Source organism: Apodemus sylvaticus, chromosome X, assembly GCF_947179515.1.
Source record: "Apodemus sylvaticus chromosome X, mApoSyl1.1, whole genome shotgun sequence".
Taxonomy (NCBI): domain Eukaryota; kingdom Metazoa; phylum Chordata; class Mammalia; order Rodentia; family Muridae; genus Apodemus; species Apodemus sylvaticus.
The window spans coordinates 9,489,429-9,506,931 of NC_067495.1; the positions used below are offsets into that span (position 1 = coordinate 9,489,429).

Sequence of the window (17,503 nt, forward strand, 5' to 3'; positions counted from 1 at the left end):
ATATAAAGTGTCTTGATATGACTCTAAACAAAACAGTGAATGGTCTCTATGAAAGTTACCTTAGGTTGTTGAATAAAGAAATTGACAAAACCTCAGAATATGGAAAAATCTCCTATACTCTTGGTTGGCAGGATTGATACACTAAAAATGGACATATTGCCAAAAGCAATCTACAGATTTAAAGCAATTCTAATTAAACCATTTCCAAATTCTTCCAAAGTAAGACAAGCAATTCTTAAATTCTACTGGAATAGCAAAATTTTCAGTACAGGTCAAACTATTTTCATCACTAAAAGTACTTCCGGGGAAATCAGTATCCTGGATCTCAGGTGATATTAAAAAGTGATGGTGTTGAATACTGAATCATAATAGTACAGTGACATGTAGGTAGATCAATGGAACAGAACTGATGACCAAGCAATAAACCCATACATCTATGGCAACTTTATATTTGACAAAGAGCAAAATTCATGCAGTGAATAAAAGATAGTCTTTTCAACAAACGGTGCTGTTTCTAGTGGAGGTCAGTATGCAGAAGAATGTGAATAGATCCATTATCTTCTTTTACTGAACTCAAGTCCATGTGGATCACGGACCTCCACATAAAACCAGACATATTTAAACTAATAGAAAAGAAACTAGGAAAGAGCCTGGAGGTCATGGTCACAGGAGGAATTTTGATGTCCTGCTCTTCCGTCTCTCCAGCAAAAACGACACGGCACACTTAGGATCCTTCTGCAGAAAGCTTTAATGCATCTTGAGATTGAGAGCATAAGCTTACAGGGAGGAGACCCCGAGGGAGCACGAACCCAAGTCTTATATAGGCAGGTCCTCTCGCCTTGGACGTGGCGTACCCTGGTAGGCTGCGGCTCATCACCCCATATGACGCCATGAGTTGGGCAGAGACTCAGTGGCGGGAAATTCCACTCGGGCATGCGCACTCGGCCTGTTTATGGCTCAGCAAGAACAGGATGTAGGCGCCATCTTGTAATGGAGGTCGTAGGAGCTTTTGGGCGGCTCCCGACATCTCACCCTTTTTGATTTACTGTGAGGGCTAACAGATAACCTGGTTAGAAGGTGGAGACAGAGATCGTCCCTCCCTGTGGGAAATCAGACCATGTACGGGGATATCTCCTAGACTCCTTGCTACGTCCAGGGTATCCTCGACCTGTCCTCTGCCGTTTTTTGGGAGAGGGGAGACTTGGGCAGGTAACCCCCATGCTGGGCTATATGCCTCCTGGAGGTGATTTAGCCTCCATGCGATACCTCGTTCAACAACCTTCCCCAGGTGCCAGTCCAACACTCTGCCATGTGCAATGAGCTTAACTCCAGGCGTGCAAGAGCTGTTTGGGCCGGTCTTCTATTGCCTCAGGATTGACAGCCATACTTCCGTGGAGGTTCCATTCTCCAGAGCCGCAATTGCCTGCGCAATGATCACTTTGTCTCGTTTACTTTGGGTTCTGAGCTTACAGACCAACCATAACAGTAACACCAGCCTGCAGCAGATAGCCATGCCAAACATTTCCACCCCCACCCATTCCTTGAAGTAGGAAACAGCCGATGAGGCCCAGGAGGACAATCCTCTTGTGAAGGATAGATCAAGTCGTGTGGAATTAATCTGGAGTACTGCAGTTCGATGCTCGCGAAGCGTCTGCTCGAACTCGGAGGTCCAACTCTGTAACATGAACTGAGACAAATTCTTTGAAAGATTGGCAGCTCTGGTAAATTTTTCATAAGGGATGGAGGTAATGCATAGGCCAGGGAGCTTCTGCTCACAGCCTAGTTGAGCCATCTGCCAAAGGATATCCAATTGTTCCTGAACTAAATCAATGCGCTTGTTGACCAGCATAAGGCCTCCCTGTATCTGGGTATTGGCTGAACTCTGTTTGTCAATCGCCAATGACATATTGGCTGATGAATCATTAATGCTCTGGGCCGCTTGGACAGACTCAGAGAGCGGAAGGGCCGAGGCAATGACTGAGGCGGCAACCGCTGTGGTGGCTATCACTGCTACAATAATAGCTGCGATGCCAAAGTCTCTTTTCTGCCTGAACAGAGTCATGCTGTTAGGTGCATCCACAGGGATGGTCACAAAGTGGGGCATTCGGGTGACCACGGCCATGGGGAATCACTGCACATCCCAGCACAGAGTGTAAAAACAGCCCCCGTGACCACAGTCTAACACTTCAGTCACCCGACTCAAGTTGCTAACTATCCAAATGAAGGGTGGCCACACACAGACAGGGGCGGCTGGAAATTCCTCATGGGCAAAAGCCTTATACTTCATATCACTCATAGTCCATTGTCCTGAGCCAGAATCGCCTACGGCCCCTTTCCAATCAAATTCCAACTGGCCCATCTCCCCTCGGCCTCCTTTCATCATAGCTAAAGGTCAGAGGTCCGTGCAGCTACCATTAATCCCGCACAACAACCATTGGTCAAAGGGATTAGCATTAGCCTGGCTGGGATCCACGTTTGTGAAATTGTGTCCCTGCCCAATGAAGGGAGAGAAGGAGAACAAACCTTCTATAGCCCAGCCAGCATCTCTGGATTGAAATCCAGTCCAATGCAGGGCTAATTTAACATCCTGCCGTCCAGTGCAGAAGGGAGCAAGCTTGGGTTGGATTGGCGGGGAGGATGCTTTCCTGGTCATATTGAATTGTGGCCACCACCCATAGAGAACCGTCGCATTTGCGACAATCTTAAAACTGGGGCCGCCTACTGTGGCTTCCTTCAGCCATACAGAAGAGGAATTGCCTAGTATGATGCATGGACTGTTGAAGCCATCTTACTTAATGTGGAAGCAGAGGCTTCCTGCTAAATGCAGGGATCTGTTCTCTTGTAGTTGTTCTATCTGCACATCCTTGGGTAGGTAAGCAAGACCCAGATTCTCCTTAGTTGCAAAGAAGCGGGGAAAGACCTGTGCATTATACATCACCGGCATGGGTAGGGGAAAGGTTGACATGATCCCCCAGCGAGGTTCTCCTTGAGCAAACCCGACTCCGATCATCAGGATCATCAGCAGAAGGGGCTTGTTCATCTTTATCGAGTGGCCGGGTTGTATTTATTTTCTTGGTCCAATATGATTCGAGTAAGCCTTTCGGGGACCCAAAAAGGATTCTCTTCATTCTGTGGAAAAACACAAACAGCTCCCCTGGATCTTATTAGAATAGGATCCGGCCCTTTCCATTCATTGGTAAGCACATCCTTCCACTTTACAAGTTCTTTTAGGTCTTTGTGGTTCTCGACAGTAGTCGTCCAAATTCAAAAAAATTCATAGTAAAGAGTGCTACCGCTATAGCAACCCTTGGTATAGGGGGTAAGTCCTCTGCTATTCCCCCTTTTTGTTTTATTAAATAGGATTTGAGCATACGGTGGGCTAGCTCAATGCCTTGTCCCTGAGGGTTATAAGGCAGACCTGTGATATGGATAACCTGCATTTGTAAGCAGAATTGTTTAAATGTTTAAGAGGTGTAAGCAGGTCCATTATCAGTTTTCAAACATTTAGGTTTCCCCCAGGCGCTCCATGCCTCGAGGCAATGTTGAATGACCAGGGCGTTTTTTTTCGCCCATCAGAGGTGTGGCATGGAGAATGCCAGAACATGTGTCTATAGACACATGAACATATTAGAGTCTTCCAAATGAGGGCAGGTGGGTGACATCCATCTGCTAGACCTGTAGGGGAGAAATCCCCCTAGGATTCACGCCCGCATGGGGGGCGGGAAGGAACTGACAGCAGTTCTGACATTGAGTAACAATGTCTCGGCTTCTTTTCTGGTACAAAGCGTCGGGGAATTTTTCTGACTCTTGCAATCCCTCTTCATGTGCCCAGGCTTTCCACAATTAAAGCAGACGTGCCTGTCAGGGCCCCGAGGAGGGAGTTTCTGAGACTGTAAGATGGCGGCAGCCAGTCCTGCATTAGTTAGTGGGCTACCTAGCTCCCGGCACACTCTGAGCCAATCTTGCAAGCCTTTGTTCTTTCGGGGAGCTATTGCTGTGAGGCATTCCTGCGTGGCCTGCTCAAAGATGAGTTGCTCTATAAGGGCATGGTGGCCTCAGAGTCCCCAAAGATTTGGCCCACCGCTTCAGTCATTCTAGCCACAAAATCACAGAAAGGTTCCTGGGTCCACTGTATGATCTTGGTAAGCTGATTATTTCCCTCCCCTCTTTTTGAAAGAGCTTTCCATGCCCTGATTGCTGTACTTGATATCTGTTGGTATTCCCCACATGGGTAGTTGGCTTGATTGGCGGCATAGTGCCCTTGTCCTGTTAGCATGTCAAAAGTCCATTGCTGCTGTTCGGGTGTTAGGGAGGCAGCATTGGCCCTAGCCTGATCTTGGGCTGCCTCGTGCCATAAGGCCTTCCATTCTAGGTACTGCCCCATGCTGAGAAGCGTGGCCTTGGCCACCGTCTGCCAATCGGTGGGTGTCATGGCGTCCCCTACCAGCCGGTCTAACTGGGCCAATGTGAAATTGGCTGAGACCCCATATTTTATAACGGCCTCAGCCAGTTCTTTAATCATACCATATTCCACCGGGTCATACGCCCGATCAGTGTTCCCCAGGCTTTCGAAGACCGGAAAGGACATCCGGAGCTTTCTCCTCACCCTCTCTGGTAGGAAAGAGAAGGTTCCGCGGCGTGCCTCATAAGGAGGGGGCGCTGAGGGTGTCTTAGCAATGGTCATGGCAAAGTGAGGGTTCCGACTCCACCCAAACTATGATATATATATATATATATATATATATATATATATACACATATATATATACATACATACATATATATAGTTAATAGTAAATTAATAATAGTAAATATATATATACATACATATATATATATATTTACTATTATTAAAAGCTTGATTATTAACATCTCAAAAATAGCTGCTATAGTATTTGTGCTGAAGCAGGGAGAAACTTAAAGGAATAAACATGTGATCTGAGAGTACAAATTCTTTTGGAGAGCAATTATTAATTTTGCCTAAAAAGGCTTGCCATGTAATAGATCAACCATTAATAATTAATTTGATTGCTGCTTGAAGCAAGGAACAAACGTTTTCTTGAAAACAGAGGTTTAAGACCTCCTGTGGCAAGCTTAAAATAAGGTAAATATAAGATAAAGCCAAGTAATATATCCTAACAACCTTTGAAAACCATTTACCTAAAAATTTTTAAAAGTCCATAGTTAGGAGCAAAGGCCTGTAACAAACATTCTATGAGCATTATACACTGAAATATGTAAGATCCTAACTCTTGTATTGAAACAGAGACAAACATTTTTTTTTTCTCACAAGACGTAAGGCTGTTAGCCATTCCTTGAGGCAAAAACTTTCTAATGAAATTGTTTTGCTTTGTTTCTTTAAAGTTAGAAGCAAATGCTTTTATAATTATTAGAATGTAAAGTAAAAAACACCCTCTAAATTTTGTATGTAGTAGACAGTCCAAATGTTAATGCCTTTATAGCCTCCTTGACCTTTCATAGATTTGAACAGCATTTTAAACCACACCAGGATAAGTCAAGAACTTTTTTTTTAAGCCAAACACTCCCTAGGTGGGGCCTGTAAGGCAGAAACAACTTCTCAAAACTTCCTCACTAGCTTCCCCTGAGGCAGCTCTAAGCTTTGCATTAACTCAAATGTAAATTTTTTTATCTCCCCTAGGATCCACCTTGAGTCCTTGGCAAGGACATTGTATGAGAGTCCTCGAATGTAAATATCTTCTAATCTGAGCCTTTTATCTAAGAACAGACCCAAAACTACTTGTCCTGCAAGGACATTTTGAGGATTAAACAAAAGTAACCTGTAATTCCATGGTCAAAGGAACATGCTTAATATCAAATACATTTTAAATGAGATCTCCTTTTTAATCTTGGAGACAGCTGTATCACTCTTAAAATTATATTAATTACAAGACATTTTAAGAATCGTGCAAACTGAAAACTGCAGCCAATGACACACTGGCAATTTTTATTGTAACTCAAGTTTTCCTTGCAATATTAGAGCACAGCTACAACTTTGGAAGTAAATCCCAATTTTAAAGAATCTATTTTCTTTAAAATCAATGACAAACACATTTTCACAGCACAAGGTTTGTCTGCCAGTGTAACTTATTAAAGAGACATTATTTTAAATCTTAATCTTTATAAGTCCAATCTCCAGGCCAAGATACACACAAAACACCATGCCAATTTAGGACCGTCTTAAAGGCCTGTATTTCCTGGATTGCGTCATGCCACGTGTTGTTTAAAAATGGCGTCTACCCTAAACTACCAGCTTTAACCTAACTTTTTGTTTATAACATAAACCCTTTAAATCATGTTCAATGACTTATAAGCCAATCCTGTACGTAGTCAAGACATGCAAAATATATCTTTAATACCAATTATAAACAAGAACAAAGCATGAGTTGCATTGGGTCACGTGTAGCTAGTTAAGATGGCTCTAACACTGAATCCCCAGTTTAAAACCAACCTTTTCTTAATAACACTATACCTTTTAAATAATAACCAATTAATTTAAAACTCTTTAGTCAAGATATGTGAAACCTTATACCATTAAAACCAATTAGAAACAATTATAAATCGATTATACGAATTTCACAAGCCAAACCAAAGTTTTCCCAAACCTTGAGACTTCTGGGCTTTTAAAAGTGTTTTTTTCCCCAGCTATGTTTGCCTCTTGGGTGAGTGAACTGTGCTGCTGTGGCGCAGCTTTAAATCAGTCCTCACACAAACCGCAGCTGGCTCAAGAGGTTGCAGGCAGAAGAAATCCTTACCAATTTTTCTTTTTAACATGAAACAAACAGTCATTCACACAAAAACAGAGAGAGGAAATAAATGTACACATAGACAAATAGTCGGTGCACCGGGACAAACACGCAAAGATACACAGAAAGATAAGCACGCTTGTTAAGCAATTGCATCCATTTTCCTCTTTAAACAGCTCTTAGAGGCTGTGGACATATGCTTATCTGCAGAGCTTGCAGCTCACGGACGGATGGACAGGGTATAGATTAAACCCTCTGTCCCTCTTTCCAATGTTGGAGGAGTTTTTAACTTCTCTTTTATATGCTCCCTCATCCGTGGACTTTCTGGGAGGGCCATTTTCCTTATTCTGGGCCCATTTCTTCTTACATGCACCTAACCTTTCACTGCGCTCAGTTTCTGATATGCTGTCCTGAATTTCTTCGAGAAGAATTCGGCCCTCAGCAAGGACAGTCTGGCAGTCCCTATCCTCCAAGCAGTTTTTAATGAGTTTCCATATAGCTGTCATGCTACCTAACTTGTTCCATGAGACCAAGGTCAGCGACGTGGAGCAGACATACGAGGGAGCCACTCGATTTACCTCTCATACAAAGTTCCTAAGTGTTCGGTTGGCAACCTTGATATCTCATTGTTTCAGCACAGCCTTTAAGGCGGCAACAACCGATTGGGACGGGCACACTCGCGGCTTATCTACGTCCATCTTACCGGTGCGAGAAACCGAAAGTAAAAGGACCTTGCGCTGCTCCCTTATCTTTGAGAGACTGAGGCACGGGCTCAGGTGCTGCTGCTTATCTACGTCAGCCTTACCACACCTAACACCAACCTTTATGAATGTAAAAGGAAACTATCAGAGAAAGTAGGAGCGCTCCCCGGGACAATGACCAAGGCCTCAAGACTGCCTTCCCAAGATGGAGAGAAATTCAACCCAAAGTCCAAAAAAGGCATACCTCTCTGGGCAACTTCACCTGCAGTTCTGGATCCACCTTGAATTCAAGGGGTTTCCGATGCTGCTGACGATGATCTGGTCATGTTTCCCTGGTTTCAGATGTCCCGTGCTTCCGTCTCGCTAGCAAGAACGATGCGGCACACTTAGGATCCTTCTGCAGAAGGCTTTAATGCATCTTGAGAGAGAGAGCATAAACTTACAGGGCGGAGACCCCGAGGGAGCACGAACCCAAGTCTTATATAGGCAGGTCCTCTCGCCTTGGACGTGGCATACCCTGGTAGGCTGCGGCTCATCACCCCATATGATGCCATGAGGTAGGCAGAGACTCAGTGGCGGGAAATTCCACTCAGGCATGCACACTCGGCCTGTTTATGGCTCAGCAAGAACAGGATGTAGGCGCCCTCTTGTAATGGAGGTCATAGGAGCGTTTGAGCGGCTCCCAACAAATTTTCCTAAACAAAACACCAAAGATTTATTCTTTTAGATCAAAAATTGACAAATGACACCTCATACAATAGAAAGATACTATAAAGCAAAGGACCTTGTCACTGTGACTATATGTAAAACCAACAAATTGGAAAAAGATCTTTATCAACCATATTACAGACAAAAGGAAATATCCAGGATATAAAACCCCAGAGAACAAAATATCCTAACTTCTGAACTGCTGGTGGGTCGCAAATTTGTACAATAACTCTGAAAAATCAGTCTGACAGTTCATCAAAAAAATGGACATAATTCTACCAGAGGATCCAGCTATGCCAGTTCTGGACATATAACTAGAAGATTCCCCAGCTTGTATTAAAGACACGTGCTCCATTATGTTCATAGCAGTCAAGTTTATAATAGCCAGAAGCTGGAAAGAACACATATGTCTCCCAACAGAGGATTGGATACCGAAACTATGACAAATATATCTATACACAATGGAGAACCATTCAGTTATTTAAAAGAATGAATTCTTGAAAATTTCGAGCAATTGGATACAAATGGAAAATAAGATCCTGCGTGTCGTAACGCAATCACAAAAGTACACACTCACTGACAAATGGATATTAGCTCAGGAGTTTGGAATTCCCAAGACACAATTCACATCTAAAATTAACCTCAATTTTAAAAATAAGCTAAGAATGTATAGTACATGTATTCATTGCATTATAAAGGAATATACATACATCAAAAATGCTGAACTAAATTATTTTTACTTTTATACATATTACAAGCAATTGCAACATACTTTTCCACATATACTACAGGTATCTTAAATTATTAGGGGTAATAAAATAATGAAAAATATAGCAAAATATTCTCCAGGTGTATGTCCCAATTATTTCTGCTATTGCATATGGTGGGTTATTTTCAACAATCTCATTTCAGTCAGGATCACAATGTGAGGCAAGACATATGATAAGGAAAAACCTGTTCCAGACCAGTGATATTTTGAAGGAGAATATATTTTCAATGAATACTCACTAAATCTTATATAGGGTTCCTTATATTGCTAGCTTTGCAAAGAATCTTTGGAACATATCTTCACTGATCTTCCATTTGCAGAAAGAGGCACAGCTGAAAACTTGCCTTGGTGTGCCTCCAAATTTCTCCTGCTAATTTGTATGTTGCTGCTTCCTAGACGTCTGTGATAGGTACGGTTACCACGGCTAATTATTTGCTAAGCTGACACTACTGACCTGGACTGATGGTATAAGTGTGAAGTGTTTGTAAGTGTCTCAGTGAAGCATCCTATAAAAATAAAAATAAATAATAAACTTTTATCCACAAATCCAACACTTCAGAGTATAATCAATGGAAAACATCAACCAATAGAGGGATACCACACCCTGTACAAAGCAATAAATTAATCTATTAACAAAAGCAAAAGAAGAATATAATTACACAAACATAACATTTTTATCAAAAATAAGAGGAAGCAACAATCACTATTCCTTCATATCTCACAGTTGTAATGTACTCTATTCTCCAATAATAGATATAGACTAACAGACTGAATATGTAAGCAGGACACAACATTTTGGGACATTTAAGGATTCCATCTCAGTGTCAAAGACAAACTCTGCCACAGAGTTATAGTAATGTAAACAATTTTTCAAACAATTAGTCCCCGTAATCATGATGGATTATGCATTCCAAGTAACAGAAAAATAGACTGGCCAAAAGTCATAAAAAAAAAAAAAAAAAAAAAAAAAAACTAAAAAAAAACAAACAAACAAACAAAAAAAATGTCCCGTAAGCCCCCTTCTCTTCCCACTTCACCTTTCTGGTTTTGCGGAATACTGCTTCACTGAGTCTTTCCAGAACAAGGGGCCACTCCTCCTTTCTTCTTGTACCTCATTTGATGTGTGGATTATGTTTTGGGTATTCCAGTTTTCTAGGTTAATATTCACTTATTAGTGAGTGCATACCATGATTCACCTTTTGAATCTGGGTTATGTCACTTAGTATGATGTTCTCTAGCTCCATCCATTTGCCTAAGAATTTAATGAATTCATTGTTTCTAATGGCTGAATAGTACTCCATTGTGTAGATATACCATATTTTTTGCATCCACTCTTCGGTTGAGGGATACCTGGGTTCTTTCCAGCATCTGGCAATTATAAATAGGGCTGCTATGCACATAGTAGAGCATCTATCCTTAATACATGGTGGGGAATCCTCTGGGTATATGCCCAGGAGTAGTTATAGCAAGATCTTCTGGAAGTTAGGTGCCCTGTTTTCAGAGGAACCGCCAGACTGATTTCCAGAGTGGTTATACCAATTTGCAACCCCACCAGCAGTGGAGGAGAGTTCCTCTTTCTCCACATCCTCTCCAACACCTGCTGTCTCCTGAATTTTTAATCTTAGCCATTCTGACTGGTGTAAGATGAAATCTCAGGGTTGTTTTGATTTGCATTTCCCTAATGACTAATGAAGTTGAGCATTTTTTAAGATGCTTCTCCATCATCTGAAATTCTTCAGGTGAGAATTCTTTGTTTAACTCTGTACCCCATTTTTTAATAGGGTTGTTCGGTTTTCTGGAGTCTAACTTCTTGAGTTTTTTATATATATTGGATATTAGCCCTCTATCTGATGTAGGATTGGTGAAGATCTTTGGGGGCTAGAAAAGGGGAAATCATTTGAAATGTAAATAAATTATATCGAATAAAATAAATTAAAAAAAAAGAAATGATGAGCATCTATGATGGTGCTGGGTCCTTTGCAAGAACAAATACTGTTAACCACTGAGCCAACTATCTAGCCTCAATTGACTATATCTTAAATCTGTATTCAATTTCAGTCAATACAAGTTACATAATTTCATTTAAATAAAGCATCCTTATTATAAGTTATTAACAAAAAAAAAATGGCATAGAAGGCCACTTTGTAAACATCAAAGTAAATTACACCATGAAGAACTTGCAATTTTGAACATCTGTGCTCCAAATGCAAAGGCACTATCATTCATGAAAGAAACTTTACTGGAGGTCAAAGCATGCATTGCACTTCAGGCAGTAATGGTGCATGACTTCAACAAATGACTCTCCTTAATGGACAAGTCATGGAACCATAAAATGTAGAGACGTACAGTGAAAATAACAGCAGTTTTTTGCCAAATCGATTTAATAGATATCTATAGAACATTTCATCCGAAATCAAAGGAATATAACATCTTCTCAGCACACCATAATACCTTCTCAAAAATAGACAAAATAACTGGTCAAAAAACAGACCTCAACAGATATAAGTGGATTGAAATAATTCCATGCATTCTATCAGATCACTGTGGAATAAGGGTGATCTTAAATAGCAACAAAAACAATTGAAAACAAACATATACATGTAAGCTAAACAGTGCCCTACTTAATGAGACATTGTTCAAGAAGGAAATAAGGATAGAAATCAAAGACGTTTGTGAATTTAATTAAAATAGAAGCTCAACATACCCAAAATTATGTGACACAAAGAAATCAGTGCTAAGACCAAAATTCATAGCTATGAGTGCCTCCAAGAAGAAGCTGGAGAGAGCACATGCTACCAGCTTAACCACAAACCAGAAAGAGTTAAAACAGAAACTAATACTCACAAGAAAAGTAGAAGGAAGGAAATCATTTAGCTTAGGACTGAAGGCAACCAAATAGAAGGAGAAATAACTAGACAAGGAACCAACAAAACCATGAGCAGATACTTGGATTAAATCCACAAGATAGAAAAACCTTGTGTATACAAACTCGAGGTCACAAAGTAAGTATCCAAATTAACACAACAAGAAATGAAACGGGAGAAAGAACAATAGAAAATGAGCAAGTCTCAATAAATTAAACAAAAAATCATCATATCCTACTACAATTGCATATATCAATAATAATGGGAAATCTGGAAGAAATGAACAATTCCCTAGCCAGATACTAAATAGCAAATTTAAGTCATGATCAGACAGTCCTTTCTGAACAGTCCCAAAGCCTCTAAAGGAACAGATGTGCTCATTGAAAGCCCCCGTACCAAATAAAATGACAATACCAGATGGTTTTTTGCAGAATTCTATCAGAACTTCAACATGGACCCAATACCAATACTTAGCAAACTATTCTACGAAATAGGAGACAGAACCCTGCCCAACTTGCTATATGAACCAAAATTACATTGATACCAAAACCAAATATTCAACAAATATTCAACAAATAAAAAAGAACTTAAGGGAGTGCAAAGCTTGCTCTGGTGGAATGGAGCTTACATTCCAGTCCTGAGGCCTCTGGCAGGAGCCTTCTGATATCCACTTCTGGATCCAGGATGTGGCTTCTGGATGTGGCTGCAATGCCACATTTCTAGGTCTTGCAAAAAGCCAGAGAGGCAGCCAGGAGGACAGTTGGGAGAGTAGTCAGTGTGCTCTGGTGAGTCCAGCAGGCCCCTGCAGGAGCCTTCAGTTGCCTGTTTCAGTATCTGAACAGCCTGGGCCACAGCATTCAGCCTTCAGAAAGTGCAAGAGGCCTGTTGTGCACCTGGAAGCATACTGGGAGTGAACAGCTTGCTCCAACATGGAGCTTAGGTTCCAGTCCTGAGGCCTCTGGCAGGAGCCTTCAGATCACCACTTCAGGACCCAGAACAGCCTGGGCTGCCATACCACATCTCTAGGTCTTGCAAGAGGCAAGAGGGGCAACCGGAAGTCCAGATGGGAGGAGTCAGTGTGCTCTAGTGATTCCAACAGGCCCTTGCAGGATCCTTCCGGTGTCTGCTTATGTATCTAAACAGCCTGGGCCACAGCAACCTGTTTGCAGGCAGTGCAGGAGATCAGTTGTGTACCAGAGTCCACCTAGGAAGAGGCAGCTTCAACTGGTGATTCCAGCATTCAGAAGACCAATTAACCCAAGTGAGAATTAGATGGCAAAAGGCAAATGCAGGAATGTCACTAACAGAAATCAAGGCAATATGGAAGCATCTGAACCCATTCTCCTTTAACAGCAGGACCTGGATACTTCATCACACGAGAAAAACAAGATTTGGATTGAAAAATCATTGGTCATGATGCTGGTACAGGAGCACATGGAGGACATACTTAAAGACATTCAGGAGAAAATGGATCAAAAGTTAGAAGCCCTTACAAGGGAAACACAAAAACCATTGAAAGAAATTCAGGAGAATACAAAAGCCAATAAGGAGGAAACGCAAAAATCACTTAAAGAAATAGAGAACTTTGATCAACAGGTTGAAGTCATGAAAGAGGAAACACAACAATCTCTTAAAGAATTACAGGAAATCACAAACAAGAAAGTGAAGGAGCTAAGCAAAACCATCCAGTATCTAAAATCAGAAGTAGAAACAACTAAGAAAACACAAAGATAGACAACTTTGGAGATAGAAGACCTTGGGAAGAAATCAGGGGACATAGATGCAAATATCAACAACAGAATACAAGAGATCGAAGAAAGATTCTCAGATGCTGAGGATAACATAGAAACCATGGACTCAACAGTTAAAAAATGCAAAATGCAAAAAGCTTGTAACCCAAAATATTCAGGAAATCCAGGACACAATGAGAAGACCAAACCTAAGGATTATAGGCATAGATGAGAGTGAAGATTTACAACTTAAAGGGCCAGCAAATATCTTCAATAAAATTATTGAAGAAAACTTCCGTAAACTAAAGAGAGAAATGTCCATGAATATTCAAGAAGCCTTCAGAACTCCAAACAGACTGGACCAAAACAGAAATACCTCCTGTCACATAATAATCAAAACACCAAATATACTAAACAGAGAAAGAATATTAAAAGCATTAAGGGAAAAAGGCCAAGTAACATATAAAGGAAGACCTATCAGAATCACAGCAGACTTTTCACCTGAGACTATGAAAGCTAGAAGATCCTGGACAGATCTCATGAAGACTCTAAGAGAACACAAATGTCAGCCAAAACTATTATACCCCTCAAAACTCTCAATCCCCATAGATGGAGAAACTAAGACATTCAATGACAAAACCAAGTATACCCAATATCGATCCACAAACCCAGCCCTACAAATGATAAGAGGAAGAAAACACCAATACAAGGAGGGAAACGTCACTCTGGAGGAAGCAAGATAGTATTCTTCTCTCATCCAACCAAAAGAAGTTAACCAATCAAATTTTAAAAATAATATCAAAAATGACAGGAATTAACAATCACTCTTCCTTAATATCTCTTAACATCAGTGGACTCAATGCCTCAATAAAAGGACATAGAGTAACCGACTGGATATATAAACAGAACCCTACATTTTGATGCATACAGGAAACACACTTCAGGGTCAAAGACAAAGACTACCTGAGAGTAAAAGGCTGGAAGACAATTTTACAAGCAAATGGTCTCAGGAAGCAAGCCGGAGTAGCCATTCTAATATCAGATAAAATTGATTTTCAACACAAAGTCATCAAAAGAGACTATGAGGGACACTTCTTGCTGGTCAAAGGAAAAATACAAGAAGAACTCTCAATCCTGAGCATCTATCCTCCAAATGCCAGGGCAAGGGCACCCTCATTCATAAAAGAAACTTTATTAAAGCTCAAAGCACACATTCCATCTAACACAATAATTGTGGGTGACTTCAACACTGCACTTTCCTCAATGGACCAATCAGGAAAACAGAAACTGAACAGGGACACAATGAAACTAATTGAAGCTTATGACTAATTAGATTTAACAGATATATATATATAGATCATTATATCCTAAAGCAAAAGATTATACCTTTTTCTCAGCACCTCATGGGACCTTCTCCAAAATCGACAATATAATTGATCATAAGACAGACCTCAAAAAATATAAGAAGATCGAACTTATCCCATGCCTCCTATCAGATGACTATGGAGCAAACGTAGCCTTCAATAGCAACAAAAACAACAGAAAACTACATACACGTGGAAACTGAACAATATTCTACTCAATGATACCTTGGTCAAGGAAGAAATAAAGAAAAAAATTAAAGACTTTTTAGGACTTAATGAAAATGAAGACACAACATTCCCAAATCTATAGGAGACAATGAAAGCAGTGCTGAGAGGAAAATTCATAGCCCTGAGTGCCTCCAAAAAGAAAATGTAGAGAGCATATACTACCAGCTTAATGACATACCTGAAAGCCCTGGAACAAAAAGAAGCTATTTCACCCAGGAAGAGTAGAAGGCAGGAAATCATCAAACTCAGGGCCTAAATCAACCAAGTAGAAACAAAGAGAACCATACAAAGAATCAACAAAACTAGGAGCCGGTTCTTTGAGAAAATCCACAAGATAGATAAACCCTTAGCTAGACGAACCAAAGGGCACAGAGACAGTATACAGATTAACAAACTTAGAAATGAAAAAGGAGATATAACAACAGAAACTGAAGAAATTCAAAAAATCATTAGATCCTACTACAAAAGCCTATACTCAACACAACTGGAGAATCTGGAGGAAATGGACATTTTCCTAGATAGATATCCAACACCAAAACCAAATCAGGATCAAATAGGTCAACTAAAGAGTACCATAACACCTGAAGAAATAAAAAGGTTTATAGAAATTCTCCCAACCAAAAAAAGCACGGTACCAGATGGCTTCAGTGCAGAATTCTATCAGACCTACGTAGAAGACCTAACACCAATACTCTTCAAACTATTCCATAAAATAGAAACAGAAGGAACTCTACCCAATTCGTTCTATGAAACCACAATTATGCTGATACCAAAAGCACACAAAGATCCAACAAAGAAAGAGAACTTCAGGCCAATTTCTCTTATGAATATTGATGCAAAATACTTAATAAAATCTCGCCAACTGAATCCAAGAACACATCGAAACCATAATCCAACATGATCAAGTAGGCTTCATTCCAGGGATGCAGGGATGGTTCAATATAAGGAAATCCATCAATGCTATCCACTACATAAACAAACTCATAGAAAAAAACCATATGATCATCTCATTAGATGCAGAAAAAGCATTTGACAAAATTCAGCATCCTTTCATGCTAAAAGTCTTGGAAAGAACACGAATTCAAGGCCCATACCTAAACATCGTTAAAGCAATATACAGCAAACCGGCAGCCAACATCAAACTAAATGGAGAGAATCTTGAAGCAATCCCACTAAAATCAGGGACTAGACAAGGCTGTCCTCTCTCTCCATATCTTTCCAATATAGTACTTGAAGTTCTAGCTAGAGCAATTAGAGAACATAAGGAGGTCAAGGGGATACAAATTTGAAAGGAAGAAGTCAATTATCACTATTTGCAGGTGACATGATAGTCTACTTAAGTGACCAGAAAACCTCCACCAGAGAATTCCTACAGCTGATAAACAACTTCAGCAAAGTGGCTGGTTATAATATCAACTCAAGCAAATCAGTTGCCTTCCTCTATTCAAAGGATAAGCTTTGAGAAAGAAGTTAGGGAAATGACACCCTTCACAATAACCACAAACAATATAAAGTATCTTGGTGTAACACTAACCAAACAAGTGAAAGATCTATATGACAAGAACTTCAGGTTTCTTAAGAAGGAAATAGATGAAGACCTCAGAAAATGGAAAAAAGCTGCCATGCTCACGTGGATCGGCAGGATTAATGCAGTTAAAATGGCCATCTTGCCAAAAGTAATCTACAGATTCAATATAATCCCCATCAAAATCCAAACTCAGTTCTTCACAGAAATAGAAAAAGCAATTCTCAAATTCATCTGGAATAACAAAAATTCCAGGATAGCTAAAACTGTTCTCAACAACAACAACAACAAAAATTCTGGGAAAATCAGTTTCACTGACTTCAAGCAATACTACAGAGCAATAGTGTTAAAAACTTCAAGGTATTGGCACAGTGACAGAGTAGTGGATCAATGGAATAGAAGATCCAGAAATGAACCCACATACCTATGGTAACTTGACCTTCGACAAAAGAGCCCAAAAACATACAGTGGAAAAAAGATAGGCTTTTCATCAAATGGTGTTCGTTCAATTGGAGGTCAGCATGCAGAGGAATGCGAATTGATCCATTCTTATCTCCATGTACGAAACTTCACTCCAAGTGGATCTAGGACCTCCATGTAAAACCAGACACACTGAAACTAATAGAAAAGAAACTGGGGAAGACCCTAGAAGACATGAACACGGGGAAAAAGTTACTGAACAGCTCACCCAAAGCTTATGTTCTAAGATCAAGAATTGACAAATGGGACCTCATAAAATTACAAAGTTTCTGTAGGGCAAAGGACACTGTTAATAGGACAAAACGGCAACCATCAAATTGGGAAATGATATTCACCAACCCTACATCTGATAGAGGGCATAGAGGGCTAA

The 17,503-nt window shown here is 40.4% G+C and overlaps 1 pseudogene; it reads right to left on the reverse strand.

The window, feature by feature from the left end:
* Positions 1-3,227: 3,227 nt before the first annotated feature.
* On the reverse strand, positions 3,228-4,684 carry LOC127675508 (igE-binding protein-like; annotated as a pseudogene).
* Positions 4,685-17,503: the final 12,819 nt, after the last annotated feature.